Source organism: Aquarana catesbeiana, linkage group LG08 (assembly GCF_042186555.1).
Source record: "Aquarana catesbeiana isolate 2022-GZ linkage group LG08, ASM4218655v1, whole genome shotgun sequence".
NCBI classification, from domain to species: domain Eukaryota; kingdom Metazoa; phylum Chordata; class Amphibia; order Anura; family Ranidae; genus Aquarana; species Aquarana catesbeiana.
Window position 1 is genome coordinate 139,666,331 of NC_133331.1, and position 18,890 is coordinate 139,685,220.

Consider the following 18,890-nt stretch of genomic DNA (forward strand, 5'->3'; position numbering starts at 1 on the left):
TCCACTGACCCCCAATGTAAGGGGGGCAGTCTTCCCACTGACCGCCAATGTAAGGGGGGCAGTCTTCCCACTGACCGCCAATGTAAGGGGGGCAGTCTTCCCACTGACCGCCAATGTAAGAGGGGCAGTCTTCCCACTGACCCCCAATGTAAGGGGGGTAGTCTTCCCACTGACCACCAATGTAAGGGGGGCAGTCTTCCCACTGACCGCCAATGTAAGGGGGGCAGTCTTCCCACTGACCGCCAATGTAAGGGGGGCATTTTTCCACTGACCCCAATGTAAGAGGGGCAGTCTTCCCACTGACCCCCAATGTAAGGGGGGTAGTCTTCCCACTGACCACCAATGTAAGGGGGGCAGTCTTCCCACTGACCACCAATGTAAGGGGGGCCTTCTTTCCACTGACCACCAATGTAAGTGGGCATTCTTCCCACTGACGACCAATGTAAGTGGGCATTCTTCCCACTGACCACCAATGTAAGTGGGCATTCTTCCCACTGACCACCAATGTAAGTGGGCATTCTTCCCACTGACCACCAATGTAGGTGGGCAGTCTTTCCACTGACTACTAATGTAAGGAACACTCTTAAAATGGACCACCTATGTAAGGGAGGCATTCTTTCTACTGACCACTAATGTAAGGAACATTCCTCCCACTGACCACCAATGTAGGTAGACATTCTTTCCACTGACCACCAATGTAGATGGGCATTATTCCCACTGATTACCAATTTAAATGGGCATTATTCCCTCTGGTGAAAAATGAAATGCAGCATTCTAAAAACAAGTCCAAAATATGTCAAATACATAATTAATCAGAAGAGTCCATAGTGATGCAAAGTTCATAGTACATAAAGGATAATAATCTTCATGTGTTCCAATCAGATGAATTACCCACTCACTGAAATTTCAGGCTGTCCTAACAAGTGCAGCAAAAGCGTTATTATAGGATAACGATCACTGGGACAGCTTTCAATCCCTCCAGTAGGTTGCACGATTGTTGAATAGGAAAACTGTATATTGTATGGCCGGCTTTACTGTACAATCTCCTTTAGATTTACCATCAACATATGTAGTGCAAGTGCCTGTCTCATTTGATACAGTTTTAATTTTAGTAAATCCAAAGCCGACTGTACAGAGATTGTAATGTGTATGGTGTGCTTGAAGGTGAATTGCAGCAATTATCTGTATTGCATACATACATTAATCCGCCTCTGCACAATGTAAGTATGCATTACTCATACCTGATAGACCATTGGGGAATCTAGAAATCACTGCACTAGTTGGCACTATTAAAGAGATGGCTGCAATACTCCAAGTCCTGCTAGGGTTCTGTGTGAGCGGTTCCCCACAGAACCCAGGGGGTCACTCGCTCTGCACCACCGCCATTCACAGAATGCCTTGTATTTTTTAAATGCATACGAAGCGTTCTCTGATTGGACGAGGTGGAGACCATGATGTCACTGCCCCTTCCCTCCATCTTGTCCATTCAGAGAACACCTTGTATTAATTGATAAAGATACATGACGTTCTGTTAACAGCAGCGGTGCTGAGTAAGTGAACACCTGTGGTCAAGGTTTTGGGGACTAAGATTCCTCCTATATCCCTTCCACAGGAATCTACACAAATACTTTCATTCAGAAATTATCTGCAAAGGTCATAAACTATATATATTTTGCTTGTGTGCACCAGATGCCCTTTCAAACTCAGCTATTACCTTTTAAAAGTAGCAGAGACATTGACACTCAGCTGTGCATAAGAACAACCAACTACTTCAGCGTTTAAAGGGGGTAGTCACCCACACTGTCTGTGCGGTCTATAGTTTGAAAATGACTTGCTAAGCAATTGTTAGAGACCACGTTGTATGACTCCAGATCAACTTTCTTTGCAAACATTCAGCAAGTCTCCTGCAAGTTCTGGTTCAGTTATGTTGTGTAATAATCATCCCACCACAGGGGTCACTGGGGCTGAATTTTCACGCTGTAGACCAATGTTTCTCAACTCCAGTCCTTAAGGCGCCCCAACAGGTCATGTTTTCAGGATTTCCCTCAGAGGAAACGGCTGTGGTAATTACTAAGCCAGTGAAACCGATCAAATCACCTGTGCAAAATAATGGAAAGCCTGAAAACATGTTGGGGCGCCTTGAGAAACACTGCTGTAGACTTGCAGAGCTCTTCCTGTAGACTCACCACTGCAACTTTGTTCTTGCTAGAGATTTTCCAAACAAATTTGCTACAAATTGGAAAAGTTTTAACTAGAACTTGTGCTTCAAGTGCTCTGCAAGTGTACAACTTGTGAAAATGTGCAGCAAGTTAACAGACTTAAGCCTCATATATACTATCAGGTTTTCTGATGATTTTTGTCTTCAGATTTACCAAAACCATGTAGTGCAAGAGCCTGCCTGATTGCATACAAATTGAAACTCCTAAGGTTTGACCTCATATTATATGATTTTGGTAAATCTGAAGGAAAAAAAATCAGCAGAAAAAAGTGTGTATGGGGCTTTACAATTCAACACTGCCGCAAATTTGCGGCAAGTTATCCTTGCTATCTGGGCTGGTCATTTGTTACCACACTAGCTGACCATTGGAGATTGCTGTTATGCATGTTTCTTCTGTCTTTTGTGAGTATTGCATAGTAGGTGAGGTTGAAAAAAGACACAAGTCCATCAACTCCAACCTATGTGTGTGATTATATGTCAGTATTACATTGTACATCGCTGTATGTTGCGGTCGTTCAGGTGCTTATCTAATAGTTTTTTGAAACTATCAATGCCCCCGCTGAGACCACTGCCTGTGGAAGGGAATTCCACATCCTTGCCGCTCTTACAGCAAAGAACCCTCTACATAGTTTAAGGTTAAACCTCTTTTCTTCTAATTTTTGTGAATGGCCACGTGTCTTTTTAAATTCTCTTTCACAGAAAAGTTTTATCCCTATTGTGGGGTCACCAGTACGGTATTTGTACATTAAAATCATATCCCCTCTCAAGTGTCTCTTCTCCAGAGAGAATAAGTTCAGTGCTTGCAACCTTTCCTCATAACTAATATCCTCCTGTCTCTTTTTTCCCTTCTTTGTACTCGCTCCATTTCCAGTATATCCTTCCTGAGGACTGGTGCCCAGAACTGGACAGCATACACTAGGTGAGGCTGGTCCAGAGTCTTGTAGAGCGGGAGAATTATCGTTTTATCTCTGGATTGATCCCCTTTTAATGCATGCCAATATTCTGTTTGCTTTGTTAGCAGCAGCTTGGCATTGCATGCCATTGCTGAGCCTATCATCTACTAGGACCCCCAGGTCCTTTTCCATCCTAGATTCCCCCAGAGGTTCTCCCCCCAGTGTATAGATTGCATTCATATTTTTGCCATCCAAATGCATTATTTTACATTTTTTTTTACATTGAACCTCATTTGCCATGTAGTTGCCCACCCCATTAATTTGTTCAGATCTTCTTGCAAGGTTTCCACATCCTGCGGAGAAATATACTTGTGTCTTGTATTTAAACAATACTTATTGATCTGGGAACTAATGATATGATCATATTTTTGGACAAAGTATTATTGTGAAGCCATCTTTACAGTAACGGTTTGCTGATCACCTTCATTGATCATTGTGAATTCCCAGATAACAGTGTATACACCATCTCCCCTGGAATTGTCGGTCACCGGGCTCCCCTGCCAAGACTGGAAATGACATCCACACAGTGTGGAGCTGCACAGAGCTTGGAGCCAGCACCACTGATACACACAGACACACACACACACAAACACACCATAAAGACAGACAGACAGACAGACAGACAGACAAAACACACACACACACACACACACACAAACACACCATACAGACAGACAGACAGACAGACAAAACACACACACACAAACACACCATACAGACAGACAGACAGACAAAACACACACACACAAACACACCATACAGACAGACAGACAGACAGACAAAACACACACACACACACACACCATACAGACAGACAGACAAAACACACACACATACAGACACACAGACAAACACACACATATACAGACAGACATACAAACACACACATAAAGACAGACAAACACACAGACATATACAGACACAAACACACATACACAGACATATACAGACACAAACACACACACACATACATACAGACATACAAACACACATACAGACATACAAACACACATACAGACATACAAACACACATACAGACACACACAGATAGTCGGTGCTGATTGATGGAGACCATCTACTGTACATTGCAGCATCCACACACCTCCTCCATGTCTGCTAGCCATGATCGCTGCCTGCACATTTTCTCATCACCCCATAACCTTCAGGTAGGTCGGTCAAAAGAAACAACCTACCTCACTCAGCAAGATACACGACGTTCACCAACCTCTCTCTGCTCCCGGAGAGTCCGCCCAGTGTCAACACGAACTGCGCATGACCTCAGCGTCACTGCTACGCCGGGTTGATGAATAGCGCGCTACGCACATAGTGTAGGTGTGGTGGGCGGCTGTCCGAGGTGCTGAACGTAGAGCTCGGCGCTATCTCTATACAGATACCTCTATACAGATACCTCATACCTTTTCAACCTCTCCTACTATGCAATACTCACACTCCACACTGTCATTGTATGATCAGCACCTGGGGATTACTTCTCCTTATCCTGCCTGTCATGTGTATAGAAATGTATATTTATATGAATAGTAAAGTGGAACTATATCCATTTGATAACAAATTTCTGGCAGTCAGGATCTGAATGCAGAAGAGACTGTATAGGTCTGTTCTGCTTACTTGCCTGCCAGATAGGTTTCTATTAAATGTACACTAAGCAGCACATCCCCCATATATTACACTGATCCTGAAGAATCAGACAAATATGTCATTGGTGGCGGTGACAGATTACATTCTCAGCCTCAAACTGCACACAGATTTTCCAGCGTGCAGGACGATAATCTAAGCTTCATCAGACTTAGAGCGATCATCAGTGAGGCAGATTAAAGCGGAGTTCCGCCGTTTTTTTGTTTTTTTTTAAGTCAGCAGCTACAAATACTGCAGCTGCTGACTTTTAAAATATGGACACTTACCTGTCCAGGACGCCCACGATGTCTGCACCCGAAGCCGATCTATCCCTCGGCTCTCGGGTGCTGCCACTGCCATCTTCGGTAAGGGAATCAGGAAGTGAAGCCTTGACTGCCTGGTTCCCTACTGCGCATGCACGACTCGCGCTGCGCGCTCCCACTAGTCCCTGCTGTCTCCTGGGACCCGTGTATCTCCCAGAAGGCAGCGGGGGGGGGGGGGGGGAGAAGTGGCGTAGATACCCGTGGGTGGTGCGGGTATCCATGCCCAGAAGTGGGAGCAAGATACCTTTATTAGACAGGTATCTGCTCCCCCCCCCCCCCCGAAAGGTGCCAAATGTGACACGGGAGGGGGGGAGGGTTCCGAAAAGCGGAAGTTCCTTTTTTGTGTGAAACTCCACTTTAACTCCGCAGTTAAAGTACAACTAAAGGAAAAACTTTTTTTTTTTTTTTAGTTTTGAATATAATTGCTTTTTATTGCTGTCCATGTCCCCAATAAAGCAGTAGTAAACCGCCATTTTTTGTTTTTAAACCTGCAAGGCAAAGTTATAATGTGTTAGGGTGCATTGATTGGACAAGCTGCAATGATGTCACTCCCATGCATGCGCGTAGGAGCTGCTATTCATGGCACAGGGCTCTGAAGGTATGCTGTTCCTTCAGCATACATGCCCCGGTGACATCATGGCAGATTCACAAGTATCTCCTAAACCATGCACATTTAGGAGATATTTACTGTACCTATAGGTACTATAGGACTATAGGTAAGCCTTACTATAGGCTTACTATAGGTATAAATCATCCATGGGAGTTTACTCCCGATTTTAGGAGATTCACCCTCTCTATTTTTCCTGTTTACCATTATCATTGAAAGTAAAAGAAAATCCCACATTTTGGGTTGTCCCCCCCAAAAAAATAGAGGGGAAACCTTCCAATGGGGACACTAGTTCTGGTGACCTGGGGGTCCGCAAAGAATTCCCATAATTTGCAGGGATTTCCTCTCACTTCCTGTTTGGCTATAGGACAGGAAATCAAGGGAAATCTCTGCAATGGGGCACAGATGGTGAAAAAAAAAATCTGAGAGGGGCTTTAACATCCCTTGCTCTATCCAAAATGAAAATGGAAGTTTGTATTATACTTACCGTAATTTTCCTTTCCTGGTGCCTATCCATGGCAGCATACAGATGGTAAAGCTCTGCCTCAACTCCTCCCTCAGGACTAGTGAATAGCATAAATTAAAGACATATTCCCTCCCACAACATTCTCTCTAACATAGAATACTGAGGGTGGGAGCGTATGCTGCAATGGATAGGCACCAGGAAAGGAAAATGACAGTAAGTATTATACAATTTTCATTTTTCCTGGTGCCTCCATGGCAGCATACAGATGATAAATAACTAGCTGATACAGGTTGGATAATGCCAATAATAAGTATTTTTTAATTAGAAAAGGACATTGCAGCCTGAACTGCCCTCCTTCTGAACTCTACAGTCGTGAGAGCCCCCGGATCAATATGGTAGTGCCTTAGAAACATATAGCGAGAAGACCAGGTGGCGGTCCTGCAAACCATCTCCAAAGAAACATTAGCCTTTGCTGCCCAGGAAGTTCAGACTGACCTCATAGAATGAGCATTCACTTGGGACAGAGGCTCCATATTCTTTTCCCTGTAGGCATTCTAAATCAACTTTACAACCCAAGATGCCAGAGTTCTGATGGAAGCTTTTTTACCTCTGTATTTACCGAATGGTACAATGAATAGTCTCTCAGAGTTTCTGAAGGATCTGGTAACTTCTAAGTAGGCCCTAAGCACTGTAGAGATGTCCAGCTCGTGGCAGGACTCTGAATATGCATCTGTAAATACTGGTAATGCCCAGGGTTCCAACAAGTGGCTTGGAGTAGCGACCTTAGGTGTGAACCCCAGAGTTCCACTCTGGGGAAAAAGGAGATATGGTCATCACCTATCCCTAAAGAGTGAAGCTCCGAAATTCTTCTGTAATGGCCAAAAGAAAGCCGTCTTCAGCGTTAGATTCCATATCGCTACCTGTTCCACTGGAGCAAACGGATGGTCAGACAGATCTTCAAGGACTATGGACAGATCCCACTTAGAAAATGAGTGTCTGACAGGTGGGATAATCTTTAACACTCCTCTGAGAAAAGTGACCACCAAAGGATCCTCTGCCCTTCTTTTATTTGTTGTGGCAGAAATTGCTGCTACCTGCACCTTGAGGGAGCTCAGGCCATGTCCTAGATCAAGACCCGTCTGAAGAAATCCCAGAATATTGAATGAAGAGGGGATGAGTGGATTAAAGTCATTCCTGGCAGCAAACGACAGATCCTTGTATATACTTCATTTGTTGCAGGTTCTCTGGCTCTTAGAAGGTTGGATATGACCCCTGGCGAACAACCTAGGGCCTCAAACCTTCACCTTTCAACTTTCAGATTCGAAGTTCCAACTTCTGGGGGTTGGGATGAGTTAGTCTGCCCCGAGACAGAAGTTGAGGAAAAGGAGGGATCCTGACTGGAGAGCTCACACTGAGCCGCATAGCTAGAGGGAACCAGGGTCTCTTCAGCCAATACGGTAGAACTGCCACCACTTGGACTGACTCTCTGAGGAGCCTAGTTTTTGAGGAGGAAAGGCATATGCCATGGTGAACCTCTAGGTGCATGATGGGGCATCCACTGCCTCTGCTTGTGGAATGTGGGAGGCGAGAGAAGAACCTGGCTAGTTTGGTATTCTCCGGAGTGGCAAACAGGTCCACCTGAGAGGGATCCCAAAGGCTGGCAATCTGATGGAAGATATGAGGATGAAGGGCCCACTCCTTGTTGTCCAGGAAGTTTCTTGACAGCTTGTCTGCTTCCTTGTTCAATCTGCCTGGAAGATACACCGCTCTGAGGTCCAGGAGGTTCTTCTCCGCCCAGATCATAATTGGCTCTACCTCCCTGAGAAGTGTTCTGCTGCGAGTCCCTCCTTGCTTTTGCAGAGATCCGACAGCTGCTGTTGACAGAACACAGTGGTCCTGGCAACGGGAGGCCCAGACCGGCACATAAAACCCTAATCTGGCCCTTACCAGGAGTGTCTTGGCTAACCTGGCATCAAAAGGACTGCTTTTGTGGAGTAGTAAGAGTCTTATTTTTGCGGGTGTTCAAAAAGGATGCCTGACTGCCCTTCCAAGGTCTTCTAATGTCTCTGAACTGCTTTGACTGCCTGAAGTCCCTTGAGTTCGACTGACAGAATCTAGAATAAACTCTCGATCTTCGCACCCATCCGCCCTGGGGGAGCATGCCAGATTTACCCCCTTTCACCCTGGAGATAGCTTTATCCAACTTGTCTCCGAACAGTGCCTTCCCATCAAATGGGATTTTGCACCAGTTCTGCTTCGAAGCTAGGTCAGCCATTCAGGGTTTCAGCCACAAGGCCCTCTTCGCCATAACTTAATGCAGCTTGGATCTTGCTGAACACCTAATTGTGTCAATGGCTGCTTCCCCGACAAAATCTGCCGTCAATCTAAGTTCTTCTAAGGCCTTGATTATATAGGGGTTGATTTACTAAAGGCAAAAAGACTGTGCACTTTGCAAAGTGCAGTTGCACTCTGCAAGTGCACTTGCTCCAAAGCTTAGTAAATGAGCAGAAGCGCTGCTGACGTCCATCATCCAATCATGTTCAAGCAAAAATGCAGTTTTTTTTATTTTCCTTGCATGTGATTGGGTACTCTTTGCAAAGTGAAGCCTTACCTCATTTACTAAGCTCTGGAGCAACTGCACTTGCAGAGGGCAACTGCACTTTGCAAAGTGCACAGTCTATTTGCCTTTAGTAAATCAACCCCATAGTCTCTGGGTACATCCTGGCATAAAGCCGTTTTGATATTTTCTGTCCAGGCTCTGATGCAATCGACACAGAAGTAAGAGCAATAGCTGGCTTACAAGCTGCTCTTGTGGCTAAGTAGCTTCTTTTAAGATCTAGGTCGATCCGCCTGTCTAGTGGATCCTTGAAGGAAGCGGAGTCTTCCATTGGGAGAGTAATATTCTTCGCGAGGCATACAACCGCTGCATCTACTACCGGCATAGAGTTTAGTGACTGTATTTCAGACTCTGGCAAAGGATATAGCTTATTAAGCTGGTTTGAAGAAGCACTGAGGTCAGTGTGAGACACCATGTCACCTCCTGGGTTCGGATACTCTGTCTTTGTTGGCTGTCTATTGCTATTTTTTGGAATAAAATTGTTGGAGAATTTCTGTGGTGTGCAGCCATTGCTTTCTTCCTGCTTGGATGAAAGGCTGCACCAGGGTATAACTGAAACCAGAAGGCTCTGATTCCTCTGAAGAGTCCTCTGAGGGGTCTTCGGGTAATGAATCTCTAGCTGGCCGGCCTGATGGAGGCAGAGGTGTACTGACTGCTGAGGGACCGGGAACATTGTGTTCTGTATCCTGTACTTGGGATGTTTGTGGGACTGACTGAGCTGGAACTAGGGCCGAAACTCCTTCATCGTCTGCTTAAGCAGATCCACAACCTGCTGACTCTCCAGCTTGCCACATAGTCCCTATAACAGTCCTTGCCGACTAACTTGCATTGGTGTAGCTCCACGAGCCCAGCATTTCTTCCTTGCATAAGTTTGAGGAGAGGGAGAACAGTACTGTCTTTGGGATCTTGACCTCTCTGTTGACCTATGGTGTGAGGAATGGGACCTGCGGTCCGGGCTGTAATCGTACCGATGTCTTAAGGATTTTCTGGACCTCTTGGAGTGGGCAGGGCTGTGATAAAAAGGAAGCCACTTTAATCCAGAAAGCGCACTCTTTTCTTTTTTTCTTTTTCACTCGCATACAGTTGGTCTCATACCTATTGGAAGTGGGAGCATCTTGATTACGAGAGGAATGGCTCATGGCGGATTTGGGCAGGAGGACCAGCTGTGGAAATATAGCGCGAGAGAGAAAAAAAAACACAATGCTTGGAAAAGGTTGACTTTGTACACCCCTATATATATTTACAGTATCTCACATTTTTGTAAATATTTTATTATATCTTTTCATGTGACAACACTAAAGAAATGACACTTTGCTACAATGTAAAGTAGTGAGTGCACAGCTCGTATATCAGTGTAAATTTGATGTCAAAATAACTCAACACACAGCCATTGATGTCTAAACCACTGGCAAGTGAAAATGTCCAAATTGGGCCCAAAGTGTCAATATTTTGTGTGCTCACCATTATTTTTGAGCACTGCCTTAACCCTCTTGGTCATGGAGTTCACCAGAGCTTCACAGGTTGCCACTGGAGTCCTCTTCCACTCCTCCATGACAACATTATGGAGCTGGTGGATGTTAGAGACCTTGCGCTCCTCCACCTTCCATTTGAGGATGCCTTACAGATGCTCAATAGGGTTTAGGTCTGGAGACATACTTGGCCAGTCCATAACATTTACCCTCAGCTTCTTTAGCAAGGCAGTGGTTGTCTAGAAGGTGTGTTTGGGGTCATTATCATGTTGGAATACTGCCCTTGGACCCAGTCTCCGAAGGGAGGGGATCCTGCTCTGCTTCAGTATGTCACAGTACATGTTGGCATTAATGGTTCCCTCAATGAACTGTAACTCCCCAGTGCCGGCAGCACTCATGCAGCCCCAGATCATGACACTCCCGCCATCATACTTGACTGTAGGCAAGACACACTTGTTTTTGTACTCCTCACCTGGTTGCTGCCACACACACTTGACCTTAGTCTGTTTGTCTTCAGCAAACTGTTTGCAGGCTTTCTTGTGTATCATCTTTAGAAGAGGCTTCCTTCTGGAACGACAGCCAATTTGATGCAGTGTGCGGCGCATGGTCTGAGCACTGACAGGCTGACCCCCCACCCCTTCAACCTTTGCAGCAGTGCTGGCAGCACTCATACGTCTATTTCCCAAAGACAACTTCTGGATAACCACTTAGCATGTGCACTCAACTTCTTTGGTCCATCATGGCGAGGCCTGTTCTGAGTGAAACCTGTCCTGTTAAACCTCTGTATGGTCTTGGCCACCGTGCTGCAGCTCAGTTTCAGGGTCTTGGCAATCTTCTTATAGCCTAGGCCATGTTTATGTAGAGCAATAATTCTTTTTTTCAGATCCTCAGAGAGTTCTTTGCCATGAGGTACCATGTTGAACTTCCATTGACCAGTATGAGAGAGTGAGAGCGATAACACCAAATTTACCACACCTGCTCCCCATTCACACCTGAGACCTTGTAACACTAATGAGCCACATGACACCAGGGAGGGAAAATGGCTAATTGGGCCCAATTTGGACATTTTCACTTAGGGGTGTACTCACTTTTGTTGCCAGCGGTTTAGACTTTAACCACTTCCCGCCCTATAGCGGATTGACGTCCGGGAAGTGGTTCCGTTATCCTGACTGGACGGTCATATGACGTCCAGCAGGATAACATGCCGCCGCGCGTCCCCGGGGGCGCGCATCGTGGCGATCGGTGGAGCGGTGTGTCAGCCTGACACACCGCTCCACCGATCTTGGTAAAGAGCCTTTGGTGGAGGCTCTTTACCACGTGATCAGCCATGTCCAATCACGGCTGATCACGATGTCAATGGGAAGAGCTGTTGATCGGCTTTTCCTCACTCGCGTCTGACAGACGCGAGTAGAGGAGAGCCGATCAGCGGTTCTCCTGACAGGGGGGGTCTGCGCTGACTGTTTATCAGCGCAGCCCCCCCCTCAGATCACTACACTGGACCACCAGGGATCACCACCAAGACCACCAGGGAAGGGGCAACATGTGGACGGCCAGGTATGTACCCCATGGCCATCCACATGTGCCCAATCTGTGCCACCAGTGCCACCTATCAGTGCCCATCAGTGCCACCTATCAGTGCCGCCTATCAGTGCCCATCATCAGTGCCCATCAGTGCCACCTCATTGGTGCCACCTCATCGGTGCCCATCAGTGCCCGTCAGTGCAGCCATATCAGTGCCCATCATTGAAGGAGAAAACGTTATTTACAAAAAAATTTAACAGAAACAAAGAAAAACTTGTTTTTTTCGAAATTTTCAGTCTTTTTTTATTTGTTGCGCAAAAAATAAAAACCGCAGAGGTGATCAAATACCACCAAAAGAAAGCTATATTTGTGGGAACAAAATGATAAAAAATTTGTTTGGGTACAGTGTAGCATGACCGCGCAATTGTCATTCAAATTGCGACAACGCTGAAAGCTGAAAATTGGCCTGGGCGGGAAGGTGTCTAAGTGCCTGGTATTGAAGTGGTTAATGGCGGTGTGTTGAGTTATTTTGAGGGGACAGCAAATGTACACTGATATACAATATGTACACTCACTACTTTACATTGTAGCAAAGTTTCATTTCTTCAGTGTTGTCACATGAAAAGATAGAATTAAATATTTACAAAAATGTGAGGGGTGTACTAACTTTTGTGAGATACTGTGTATATATATATATATATATATATATATATATATATATATATATATATACACACCTACTTCCCCTTCATTTTTATTCCCTCTCTCTTATTATCCTCCTTTATTATATATATATATATATATATATATATATATATATATATATATATATATATATATATATATAATTTTTTTTTTTTTTTTTTTTTAAACCTACCACTAACGAGTACCAGAAGAGTCCTGCAGGGCACGGCATGGCCCTGATAGCCATCAGCCCTGAGAGATTCTGACCTTTAAGCTAGCAGGGGTGAGTGAGTTAATCCTAGTGCCCACCCACCTGAACAAAAACCTGCAGGAAGGGCAAAAATAGCAGCCTTTCCAGTAACCAAAATGGCCACCGGCCGGCCTAGCAACAGAGCATGTTAAATAAAAAAGTAACAGGAAGGGGACAAAACACAGCAGGCCTGGGGTACAAGAGCTGATCCCTCTGTGAATCCACCTGCATTCATTATGACATGTACTGGCAGACTGTGTTCCTGTGAGGAAACTCTGCAGGATGCCCCCAAAAGATCCACAGAAGGGGTTCCCAGTCTTATTAGCGCTGTGAGCGGCCCAAGAACAGGGACTGTGCCCGGGAGAGGCTGAACCCGGCGGAAGCTGCCAAAGGCAGAGGTATGGACGGACTGCTACTCTTCACCAGCTCAAGAGGTATGAAGAAAAAAAGGAGAATGTTGGGGGAGGGACTATGTCTTTAATTTATGCTATTCACTAGTCCTGAGGGAGGAGTTGAGGTGGAGCTCTATCACCTGTATGCTGCCATGGAGGCACCAGGAAAAGCTTTTGCCTATAGTTCTACTTTAACTCTTTACTGCCACATGTTTTATTGGAATACCGTTCATAGCATCTGCTGTTGCAATTCTGACTTTTATGAAATGTCTGTGACACTCACTGCTACACCCACACAGGAATGTAGGAGGTTTTAAAAGTATGGTGGCCCTCAAAGAAGCACAGAATTTTTATTTTCTGCTTAGAGCATTTAGAGATTCATATTAACAATTTTAAAGTATTGTTTAATGAAAAGAAAAACACATGCAAGGAAATATTTGCAGAAAGGATATTACAAAACAGACAATTTGCAACAGGAAAATAAAAATGGGATTCAAAGTTAAAATGACAAACAAACAACTCAGTTCGGTCTTTGGTTTCATGCAGAGTATTGTTGGGCGAACGGTTCAGGCTGAGCAAAAGTTCAGCCTGAATATCACCTGTTCACCTGTTCAGCGAACACCCGAAAATGCGGGGCACTTGGCCACATGTTTGCCCGCCGAGTGCCCCACAATGCTTTGCTTGCTTCACAGTGCATTCTGGGGCCCTAATTTGATGAAGCCTTGCACCTGAACGCTGGTCAGGTGCAAGGCTTTGCCAATTAGGACACAGAGCACCATCAGAGCACTGATTGAACAAAGTAATGATTACTTTGTCCAATTATGGCTACCCCACACTATAAAAGGTTCCTTCCCATAGGAAGCTTTTGCAGTCTGTTGTTGGAGTGGAGATAGATAAAGAAGGGCTCAGTTTGCTACTAGCGAGTTAGTGTGTTCACTTATTGTGACTCTGAGTGTAGAGTGTTAGTGTAGTGTTAGTATAGCATGAGTATATGAGTATAGTGTGTCAGTGTAGTTTGTCAGTATAGTGTAGTACCAGTGTATTGTGTCAGTATTGTGCAGTGTCAGGTTAGTGCAGTGCAGTGTTTACCACAGCATTACATAACATTTAGTGCTGTATATAGTGCTGTACAGGAGTGTTGCTAGGCCTACTAATGATCTGGGGCTAGAACCCATAGCAGCGAAGTAAAGAAAGTCATACGCTTGGGCGGGCATACACATGTATATAATAAAAATGTGTGTGTGTGTGTGTGTGTGTGTGTATATATATATATATACACAAGAGGTGATGCAGAGGCTGCGGACATGGTACAGGAGATGTCAGAGGCTGCGGGCATGGTACATAGGATGTCAGAGGCCGCGGGCATGGTACAAGAGATGTCAGAGGCTGCGGGCATGGTACAGACCACCCCCCTCCATCAGTACAGACCCCACCTCAGTACAGACCACCCCTCCCTTAGTATAGACCTCCCCCCATCAGTATAGACACCCCACAGTGCAGCCACCCCCCTCAGTGCATACCCCCCATCAGTATAGACCCTCCTCAGTGCAGACCCCCATCAGTATAGACACCTCCCCTCAGTGCAGACCCCCCAATCAGTATATACACCCCCCTCCGTGCAGACCCCCCATGAGTATAGACACCCCCCATCAGTGCATACCCCTTCAGTATAGACAACCCCCTTCAGTGCAGACCCCCCATCAGTATAGGCACCCCTCTCCCCTCCCATAGCCCCCTGCACATGTCCACCTACATCATACTGTATAGTAAAAATGTACAGACCTCAGAACAGCGCTGACGGTTGGGTCCCAAGCGTGTTTTGGCATAGTTTAGGTACTGTGTCACACGCTCTGAGGTGAGCGCATAGGCTTTTGGGGAGCACTGGAAAAGCACTGAAGCATGATATAAGTTCTGCAGTGTTTTTGGATGAGCATGATGAAAAGCACCTTTTGATGAACACTGAATCCGTGCACTTATGATATTATTTTGATGAACGTTTATGGTTTTGTAGATCCATTTGGTGAAGGAGTGGATACTCTCTAGCCAGAGTTTACACCTGTATTTTCAATATTTTTTGCATGTTGCACTTTATTTGTTGTATCACAAAATTAATACTGCACTGATTATATTAGATTTCTGGGTAAATTTTTCTTGATAGCTATGCACTTTATATAATCATTTATCTTTGTAATATATTTTTTTGATAGCTATGCACTTTATATAAATGTATATTTTTTTATACTGTTTATTTTCTCAAGGATGATGTTGGTTCTGATGTAGAGGAAGGGCGTAACATGAGCCTACAGAGAGGGTAGAACACTGATAAACAACAAATTGGCAGTCATGTTCTCCCAGCCTATTGCCAAGTTGGCTCCATTGATGATGAGGATGGAGGGGGTGATGATGATGAGGTCAATGACCTTACTTAGGTGCCGGATAGAGCAGAGGAGGGGGACAATCTCCCTGTCAGACCACAATTGAATAGCAGGGGGGATCGCTTTACTAACATTGGCTTGTTAGTACAACAGCTCTGACCGGAGCTGTCAGTTTTTTTTCCTTCGATCCGCTAGGTTGAAGGGAAAAAAAATAGTAGTGTGTACTAGGCTTTAGAATGTAAAGAAGCTAGAGAAACCAGGCAACTAGCTTTTTTTCAGAAGGAGGCCAGCAATGACAGCCTCCTTATTTTTCTCAGTACAGGTTTCTATTAAAGAGAATCTTTCACTTTGCCCTTTCAGAACAAGTAATAGTGTCAGGTGTCAAACCCTGGTTCCATGTTGGACAGTGTCAGAGTTTACATAGGCTTAATTACCTGCTCCCCTCTATAACATAACATCATTTGGCTGCTCATTCTTCTAGTGTTGGAATAGACTGGGGAATTAACCAACTAGAATGGGGGAAGGAGCATATGGTGTACTTAGCAGCAGTACCAAAGAAACATGTTCAGCTCCATGCTCAAAAGGAGAGGCAGTACAGGAATGCTGGAAGACAGTAAACTGAGGTTACACCAGTCTTGGTCTGACCCCTCTTCTGCTACTGTAATAACCCTATAGAGCTTACCAAGTAGAGTTGCCTTTAAGGGCATAGTAACAGGTTCCCTTTAGACCAAGTATAGTACGGATCATACCTCCCACTGCCCTACTTACCCCTTGAAACTGGAGAAAACCACACTTCTTCAAGGTATGGAGGTCTCTCTGGGTATGTGGGAGCTCTTTTTCCAGCCTCCCTACAATTTAAAGCTTGATGTCTTATCAGTCACCAAGTACTATCATTTGTGGACAAGGAAGGGCCCTTAGCCCTGTTTAAGCCCTACCCAGTGTGGATTTAGAACTTATGCTTCAATTTGCTGGAGGTTCCAGTTCCAAACAGAGAAATTTGTCCAGTGAATGGTGAAACCTGGTTTTTCCACTAGTTAGATCTTGATGCTGAAGTTTTCAAGCAGAAACTGGATTTTAGCTTGTTTTTACACAGTTAATAACCAAAATCATACTTTTGGGTGAAAAAAGCTATTTACTACACACAACCATATATCATAACTGAGACCTTATTTGTGTACCACCTCAAAATATAGACTGCATTTTTTACTCTATCCTCCATGAAAGACTCCAAACCAGTTGGTACTTGCAGGTGGGACTGGGCAGTTCAGTGTGTATGCGTGCGCTAGCCTATGAGTTCCGCTAGCCTATGAGTTCCATCACCTTAAATGATTTATCACAGGTATTTTCAACATTTCAGTGGTCATCCTCTGTCAATTAGGTTAGCTTTTATTAGTTCTTTTACTTCATTAGTTCAAATTAATAGTTACATAGTTTTAAAAAAAGTCCATCTAGTCCAACGAATACAACACACTGAATTGGAAACAGTGCTTTACGTGCCTTGGTTGCTTACTATTACAGCAAAACTGCAGTTATAAACTCAGAAGTTATAGGATAATGTGGCGCAGGCACATTGATAAATATTTTAATTGTCTTTCAAAGTATTAACCAATGACAAATGTGTGTGTGGGTGAAGATCCTGGGGACAGGAGCTTGTTGCCATAGTAACATGAGGCATGGCAGCAACTTGTGGTTTTGCAGATCTCAGTAAAAGCAGGCAGATTCTGCACTTCTGACAACCACCTGCATATGTTCAATGTGCATATTTATCACTTACTAAATGCATGTGCATATCTATCACTTACTAATCACTTAATAAACTGAACAAAAAATATTAGATTGCGAGTCAAAGATTAAATTCTTGCAATGCTTTTAGAGCAACACATTGAAATGCACATGTCCTAAACTACAGGGACCGGGATTGTGTTCTGGCGGCCGCCAGAGTTAAGCAAGACCGTTGCTTCATCAATGCAAGGATTCTGCTCTTCCCCGACTACTCCCCGGAGGTACAACAGCGACGCCACTCCTTCACCGAGGTGAGATGTCGCCTCAGAGAAAAAGGCCTCAAGTTTAGCCTACTCTACCCTAGCAAACTCTGAGTGATAGACGGAGATCGGGCAAGATTTTTTTAAAATCCGGAGGCTGCATTATCCTGGCTGGATAGCCGCTGATTGACCTCCCTGTATGGAGAGTATGAGAGCTGATCTTCCCCATTTTTCTTGGTTTCCCTGGTTTTTCCATATTAGTACGTTTCAGTTACCCCAGCACATAGACTTTGGGTTACATGCCTTCCAGCTGGCCCTGATCAGGGATCCACAGACGACATACCCTAACCCCGTTCCCGCACGTGTTAATGTATCTCAGCTACACATTTCTGTGAGCGCAGCATTGGAGCAGGTTTGCTCAGTTCTAGGCTGTGATGGCACAACAACCAAGTCTGACAGACTGTCTCTGTGAGTTGGAATTGACTTGATCCCCCTTCCTTGAGACTGCCGCCCATCCCCCCCCCAACCTTTCCCAGTCCCACACAGAAGTGGACTGCCAGGCGCATAGCCTTAGGACCACTGGAAGACACATCCACTTTCTGGACTTCTTGATATCCACACCCCACACTCCCCCAGGACATCAGGAGATGTAGCGGGCGTGATAACTTCATGCCACACAGTATCTAGGCAGGTTCAGACTTTGTAGAGACCCAAGTTGCAGGGTTCATCTATGAGTTTAAGGTTTTTAGTTTTTGGGTGAAAACTATGCCCATCCCCTTCCTCCTTTTTGTGAAGGCAATGGGTACTAGTAGAATAAGCACATTGTGCTTGGGCTGTTCAAATCAAGTTCTTCTGTTTTGTTTGTTTTTATGTTCAATGTGTTTAAGTGCTAACAATTACTGGTGTAACATGGCTGGGATTTTGCTGCTCATAACTTGTCTTCGGGTACGCCCTGCCCGTTATCCTGTCCTACTGATGAGGATTCTACCTAATGGCTGATCAGGTGGCTGACTTCTTTACCGTTCTCTTGTGGAACGTTAGAGGCCTCAACTACAAGTTTAAAAGAGCCCTCTTATTTCAATACCTGAAATCCAAATCTCCCCAACTCTTTCTGCTCCAGGAGACCCATCTTATGGGCAGCAAAATCCTAACACTAAAAAAAGCCATGGATACAAAGGGTGGTACACGCCACATACTTTGTACAGACCCTCGGGACAAATTTGTTCTGGTAGTATTTACTCTATGGGCACAAAGGTATATTATTGTAAATATCTATGTTCCTCCGTCTTTGTCCCATGCAATATTGTACGCTGTTCTGGAGAGGATCACCCTTTTTGCCCCAGGAAAATACTACTTATGGGGGACTTTAATGCTACCATGTCACCTGATTTAGACAGACCC

At 44.8% G+C, this 18,890-nt stretch overlaps 1 protein-coding gene across 3 annotated transcripts in view; it reads right to left on the bottom strand.

The window, feature by feature from the left end:
* RUFY2 (RUN and FYVE domain containing 2) overlaps positions 1 to 4,509 on the bottom strand; it is a 127,204-nt gene extending 122,695 nt beyond the window's left edge. For all 3 annotated transcript variants that reach the window (XM_073596462.1, XM_073596461.1, XM_073596460.1), the window contains exon 1: positions 4,365 to 4,509. The gene's annotated coding sequence lies outside the window, so the exon portion shown is untranslated. The remainder of the gene's footprint in view (positions 1 to 4,364) is intronic.
* Between the last annotated feature and the right edge of the window lie 14,381 nt (positions 4,510 to 18,890).